The sequence below is a fragment of the Andrographis paniculata genome, unplaced genomic scaffold, assembly GCF_009805555.1.
Source record: "Andrographis paniculata isolate CXL003 unplaced genomic scaffold, ASM980555v1 Contig14END, whole genome shotgun sequence".
Taxonomy (NCBI): domain Eukaryota; kingdom Viridiplantae; phylum Streptophyta; class Magnoliopsida; order Lamiales; family Acanthaceae; genus Andrographis; species Andrographis paniculata.
In genome coordinates this window covers 154,941-162,216 of record NW_026137424.1, presented here as the reverse complement: position 1 = coordinate 162,216, position 7,276 = coordinate 154,941, and the positions used below count along the sequence as shown (strand labels likewise).

The 7,276-nt window shown below is 33.5% G+C and overlaps 1 non-coding gene across 1 annotated transcript; it reads right to left on the bottom strand.

The window, feature by feature from the left end:
- Positions 1 to 5,587: 5,587 nt before the first annotated feature.
- Positions 5,588 to 5,694, bottom strand: LOC127259862 (small nucleolar RNA R71). The gene has a single exon (XR_007840589.1). It is a non-coding gene; the product is annotated as a small nucleolar RNA R71 (small nucleolar RNA).
- Between the last annotated feature and the right edge of the window lie 1,582 nt (positions 5,695 to 7,276).

The window sequence follows — 7,276 nt, the reverse complement described above, 5'->3', positions numbered from 1 at the left end:
TAGAGCTACCTTCAGGAGCACTTCGATATGAAGAGTCTTGGTCATCTTCGGTATTTCTTAGGTCTTGAGATTTCTGATGGTCCTAATAGGTTTTACATATCTTAGGCTAATTATGCTTCTGATGTGCTATCTCGTGCTGGTCTCATTGATTGCAAGACAGCTTCGACACTCCTTGACGCTAGATGCCGTCTTACACCAATGGACGGGACTCTCGTTTTATCGCCAGCTTGTTGATGATCAAACTGCAGCGTTTTCTCCAAGCCATATTATCCTACTCGGTTTCAGTCTCTCTTACACAAACACAAGTTGGTTTCTACCCCTCCTACTTGAGTTTGAAGGGAGATGTTTGAGATATTCATTATTATTTATTCGTTTGTTTATTTTATCGTTTGTTTTCATCCGTCTTGCACTATGCCTATGAATAAACGACTTTAAGATTAATTCAGTTAGTTATTTTCCTCCCAAAATTATTTTAATTAACTATATATATGATAAACATTCCTTTCAAAAAATATTAAATCGTTACATAATATATATACCAACGTAACTCCGCAACAACAAAAATAATATTGAAATACACAGGTCCTTTTTGTTAATTATGGAAATAATTATATATAAACTATTATTATTATTATTATTATTTATCCAATTAGACACGAGCTGTTATGTTTATTGAAAAGATGCCTTTAATGTATTATAATAAAAATTGTGTCAGTTGTTCATGTATTTGAATTGTGTCTATAGATCTGTATATATTCTGGTTTATTATAATCAAATGAACTTCCTCCCCCCTCCTATCTTGTCTGCACACAATCTAAATACTTCAATCAAAATTCTTATTTGGCTAAATTATATTGCACACCCAGTGTTTATTATTTAATTTATTCAATAACTGAAAATTTAGAATAAATGTTTATTTCTACTCAATACACAGTCTTTTGCATAATAATTGTGTGATTCTTATTCGTTGCTATTTTTGACAATAAAAGGTATATTATGAAAATTTTATACTAATACAAGAGAGTTTTATGCAATAAATAAAATACGAGATGTTTTATGAAATTTTCATAAAATACAACGATGTATTATGCAATTTATCCTTCTTATTTATTCAATCAGTTATTTTCTCCCACACTTATCCATCTCCATGAAGCTTCTCTAGAGTCTTGCTTCCAGGAATTCTGCAAACAATGGTTCTAGTTGTCTTGTTGTATTTGTTGGAGGTTGTGTCCATCCTAACATATATATAGATAGATTTTTTTGAAAAAGAATACGAAATAAGTATTAGCATAACTATGACGGGTTGTTTTTATGCCTGAAAGTTGAAAGTTCTATGCCTGAAACACAACATCGAGTTTTCATCAATGGTTAATTAACAAAATTAAGAAAATGGTTAATTATGTTCAATATAAACATGTATAATATGTTTGTTTGTATTCAAAAATTCATATCTAACAATTATCTATGATTCAAAAGAGAGCATAAAATGCATACAGAACATTAGATCTCTGATTATCTTCGACTTAAAACAAAGAGGCAAATCTGCACCGAACAATTATTTTACCTCAAAAATATCAAAATCAAAACACACAATAAATTTTCATTTACAACTTTAAAACTAGTCAATCTCAAGTTTCTTTTATAAGGTAACATGGATGAAACCAACCCCAAATTAAAAATCAAACAAACACAAGAGTAGTTCAAAAAAGTATACCGCTCGAATTGGCTGCCAGAATTTTTATCATTACATAGCTCATATCATGCGTTTGGAGGATGGATAGATCCAAGAACAACAAAAATCAAAACATCAGCAATCAAAAACAAAGTCCACGGGGAGCATAACATTAAAATCATCGACAACTGAGCGTCATCATTTGTTGTTTGACTCTCATTTGTATATAAATAAATAATTAAATGATGCACACTCCTAATAGCTATGAAGCAGTCATTAAGTTACATCATCTAACATAATATCATATGGATATAATTTTGTAGAGAATAAAATTTTATATAATACAAATAAATAAAATTTATTTATTTATTGTTATTAGTTTTATAAAAAATGAAGAGTTTTAAAGGTATATAAAGATATTTGTTAATTGATGACAGAGATAGAAATAAAAGGGATTTGAGTTGATCCTACTTGTAAGAGATTAGAAATTTAATTAAATTAATTTATATTTGTTAAATGTGTTTAAAATTGATAAATTTACCAAAAATAGAAATGAGTTATCTTGTGTAAGACAAAGAAAAATGAAAAATAGTCATCTATGGCAGGACGGAAAGAGTATTTTTTTACCTATAATAAATTTTTTTTAAGAAAATAGTAGTCTTCTATATAAAAATTATCAATGATAATAATAATTTTGTCTAATACTTATTTTCTCTTTAACGCAAAAAAATAAAAATAAAAATAAAAGACCCCTAAATATATACAAGGGTAAACTGTTTTTTTAGTCCCGTAACTGGACCCCTTTATCATTTTAGTCTCGTAAGTGGAGCATGTCGCAAACTAGTCTCATAAGTAAAAAAATTTTGTTGTTTTAGTCCTCCGGCGCTGGAGACGCCCGCGTGGCTCGCCAGAGGTGACGTGTCCGCCAGGTCAGCGACACCTGGCGGACACGTGTATTTATTTTTTTTTCGTTTTTTTATTTTTTTTTTTTTCGTATTTTTAATTGAACTAAATAAAAAAATAAAAAAACAAATAAAATTAAAAATAAGTTTTAAAAAAATGAAAAAAAAAATCCACGTGTCCGCCAGGTGTCGCTAACCTGGCGGACACGTCACCTCCGGCAAGCCACGCGGACGTCTCCGGTGCCGGAGGACTAAAACAGCGAAAAATTTTCACTTATGGGACTAGTTTGCGACAGGCTCCACTCACGGGACTAAAGTGATAAGGGGGTTCAATTACGGGACTAAAAAAACAGTTTACCCTATATATAAATGATACAGTCTATTTTATACATATAATATAATATAAATAATTAAATAAAATTATTTTTCAAGCATTTTTAAATAAAATATCAATAATAGTATTAATATTATTAAGTTTGTCTAAACAATTTTTTAAAAAAAAGAAAATTAGGGGCCTAAATATATATAAATAATATTTTTTTAATCTAAAATAAAATATAAATAATTAAATAAAATTAGTTTTCTAACATTTTAATATAAAAAAATATCAATAATAGTATTAATATTAATTTTATCTAATTCTTTCTAATGTATAAAAAGATATTTTTAAAAAACTTTCGAGTTACATGGGTTTGAACCCAAAACCTTTTAAGTACAAAAATAGTACATATCGCACTTAACCATAATCAACACTTATAATACAAGACAACGACAAAGATAATTTAGCATTAAAATGAGATATATGCAATTGAAACTGAGACGAGGGCTTTAGAAAATCTCAAAAGTTGCTCAATCAAAAAATAAAAATAAAAATTATAGTAGTATTTAGCAAAAATAAAAAGGCCAATAGCATACATAACTCTTATAGGAAAATTTATTTTCACAAGAGCATGAGCCAGGAGAGGCACTACAATTCACATAGTCTTGAACCACAATAGGAAGAGATAATTTGTAATTCATCAAAAGATTGAGATGCAATATAAACAAGATTATTTTACTAGAGAAAGATATCAAACTTTCATCATGCCTAGTGAAGATGCAATGGAAACAAGATTTTTCTCTGTACTCAAGCTTTCCTAAACATGGCTTCAATTCCAACACCTTGGCAATAAAAATAGAAATTCAACACGAGACAAGAAGATATAAAATATTTTATTACAATAACTAAATTCTGAATCCATGATTTTTCAACAACAAAAACAACAGATCACCTCATAGCAGCATGTCTCACAATATGTTAACCGCGAAATATTTTCATCTGCCAATTTCATGCACTAGTGATAGTTAGAAATCGCATGTGTTAAATGCTCATCTTATATGCGATATTTGATTAATTTTGATTGGGTTATATCTAATTTATATGCGTATTGTTTATTTGTTGTGTGCAGAGGGCAAATATCAAATTTGTCGTAATTGATAGAAAAAGTAAAGAAACATTCAGATTTGCGCCACCTAGTTAGTCATGACTAACTACACCATCTTGACATAGAAATTTAATTAAAGGCCCAAAAGTCCAACTACAAAATAATTAGGGCAAAAATTATATAAAAATGGGGAGTCACACGCAAAAAGAAGGGAGAAAGACGGCCAGAGCATATACGCACAGGAGCAGGAGACTGACAGACTTATAGATCGCTTTGGAGATTCTTAATTTTCTTTATAGAAATTCTTTTTTATTATCAATATTTGTCTAATTCTGAGAATGCGTTTGTGATTGTTAGATTGATTGAATATTTCGGTACCCATATTTGAATTAGTCTGATAATCTAAAGTCAATTCAGATAGGATATCCATAATTGTATTCGCACTTGAATAGGTGACAACCGGGTTGAATAGTTCCTCCCCGGGAGTTAGATAATCAAATCTAATTGCTCCTTTTAGATATTAATTGTTTTGAATTGGGTTTTTCTATATTAAAATTCGATTAGACAATATTTCTTATGGGTGCACCTACATTTATTTGCATAATTAGGGGTAGTTAACGGTCGTACCTTAATTACCTACACTATAAGGAAAAATTGGTTGCCAGAGCTTGTTGACAACTATAACCAATTTATTGATATTTTAATAAGAATTTACTTTATCGAATTAATTATAAAACACAAGTGTCATAACTGCATCATCCCTTGAGTCAGGCATCCCGTTGATAGCTAGTTCCCCGTTGATTTAATTGTTTTGTTATTTTGTCTTCATTAGATAATAAAAGAAAATTCTCCCATTTTATTTACTACATTAGAACGCAAAATAGTGAATCACACAATCTCTGTGGAGACGATCCCTTCCCCTGTATTACATTAAATTGTGATCACAAAATAGTTGAAATATTTGATTGACCGCGCGACAGGTCAATTTTTGGCGCCGTTGCCGGGGATTGGCGCTTTGTTTTACTCTTTTGTGTTATTTTTATTTATCCTCCTATTTGTGCCCGTTCTTCTCGTACAGGTAAACTGATATTTAATCTTGAGACCGAGAAGGTTGAGCAAAAGCTGGGAAAGGAAGCCAAGCAACGAAAAGCTGCTCAGGTTGCGAAGATGGCAGAATCTTTAAACCACCTCAAAATCTCTAGCTCTAGCGACTCTGAAAGTGATCGAGAGACTATCATGGCTGAGGATACCAGCACTCTAAGGGAGTTGGCTGCTCCCGACTTGGCGCAGCAACCCTTATGCATTAACTTTCCAACACTCAATAACACGATCACTTTTGAACTGATATCTGGATGAATCCATTTACTGCCTTCTTTTCATAGACTTGCAGGTGAAGAACCTCACAAATACTTGCAAGAGTTCGACGTGGTGTGCTCCAGCATGAAACCACCAGGTGTTACTGACGAACAGATCAAACTCAGAGCCTTCCCATTCTCACTCAAAGATTATGCAAAGGATTGGCTCTACTATCTCCCACCTGGAAGCATCGACACGTGGAACGACATGAAAAATAAGCTTCCAGAGCTGCTATTCTGAGGAAAGAGAGATGTGGCATCAAACAACAATTAGGTGAAACGCTCCATGAATATTGGGAGCGATTTAATAAGCTTATCATTAAATGTCCACAACATTAAATACCCCCACAATTATTTATTCAATATTTTTATGATGGTTTATCATTGATGGACAGGAACATCATCGATGCTGCAAGTGATGGAGCTCTAGTGAATAAGACGCAAGCACAAGCTTGTGATCTTATTGCAAGGATGGCTGAGAACACGCAATAGTTTGGCTCGAGGGATGTTGGACACACTAGTGGAAACAGTAACGACCATTCTATCCAATCGATGCAGTAACAACTTTTTGAGTTGACGAGCTTTGTTTGCAAGATGGTCGTGGAAAAATCTAAATCGAGTGTCCAAGTCAAGGCGTGTGGAATATGCACAAGTACAGACCACCCTACTAATGCATGCCCGACCATCCAAGAAGGCTATGCATTGGATGTAAACATTGCAAATGGTGTGAATAGACCTCAAGTGTACAACCCGTACTCCAACACCTACAATCCAGGCTGGAGAGATCATCCGAACCTGCGTTATGGAAATGCAAAGCAGAGTAATGCTCCTCAACCATTTGGAGCTATGTAGCAGATGCAACAACCTTATTTCTATGAGAAACAACCGCCCCAAGCACCCACAAGCAACTCCAGTCCGTCTTTGGAAGACTTGGTGAAGTCTATGGCTACCACTACCCTGCACTTCCAACAAGAGACGAAAAAGTTCCAACAAGAGATGAGATCGACCATTGACAAATTACAAGGTCAGATCAATCAAGTGTCAGAGGAGGTGTGACAGCTACGTGAAGGAGGAAAGTGGCCCGCTCAGCCTGAGCCAAATCCAGCAAATGTTAGCGCCATCACTATCTGCAGTGACACGATGATTGAATTTTCTTCCCGGCCTAATCCAAAGAATACGAGTGTTATAACCCTTCGTAACGGAAAGGAATTGGAAGGTCCACCTCCTATCTCAAAGGAACATAATGAAGATCAAATTGAGATGGAGATTGAAAAAGCAGGTGAACTTCACGAAAAGGTACCTCCTAACTATGTTCCTCTTACTGAAGCTAAATCAGCTTCTTTTCCTGACAGGTTGAAGAAACCACAAAAGGCAAACAAACGAAAAGAGATGATGGAAATATTCAAGGTGGAACTTAATATCCCGCTCTTGGAAGCCATCAACCAAATCCCCAAGTATGCAAATTTTTTGAAAGAACTGTGCACGAATAAGAGAAAATTGCGAGGGGATTAGTACATTATAGCAGGTGAGAGCGTTTCTGTTGTTCTCAAAAGAAATGTACCACCTAAAACAGGTGATCCAGGTATGTTTTCTATCCCTTATAAGATTGGAAAAACTAAAATAACTAAGGCTATGCTAGATCTAGGAGCTGCTATTAATGTCATGTCACAATCAATATACGACTCTTTAAATCTAGGGCCTCTAAAAAAACAGGAATTATTATTCAACTTGCTAATCGAACCAATGCTTATCCTGATGGTATGATAGAAGATGTACTAGTTCAAGTGAATGACTTAATTTTTCTTGCTGATTTTTATATTCTGGATATGCATGATGCACATTGCTTTAATCCACCGCCTCTTTTGTTAGGAAGACCTTTCATGTGCACTGCAGGAACAAAGATAGATGTTAAAAAGGGTACAC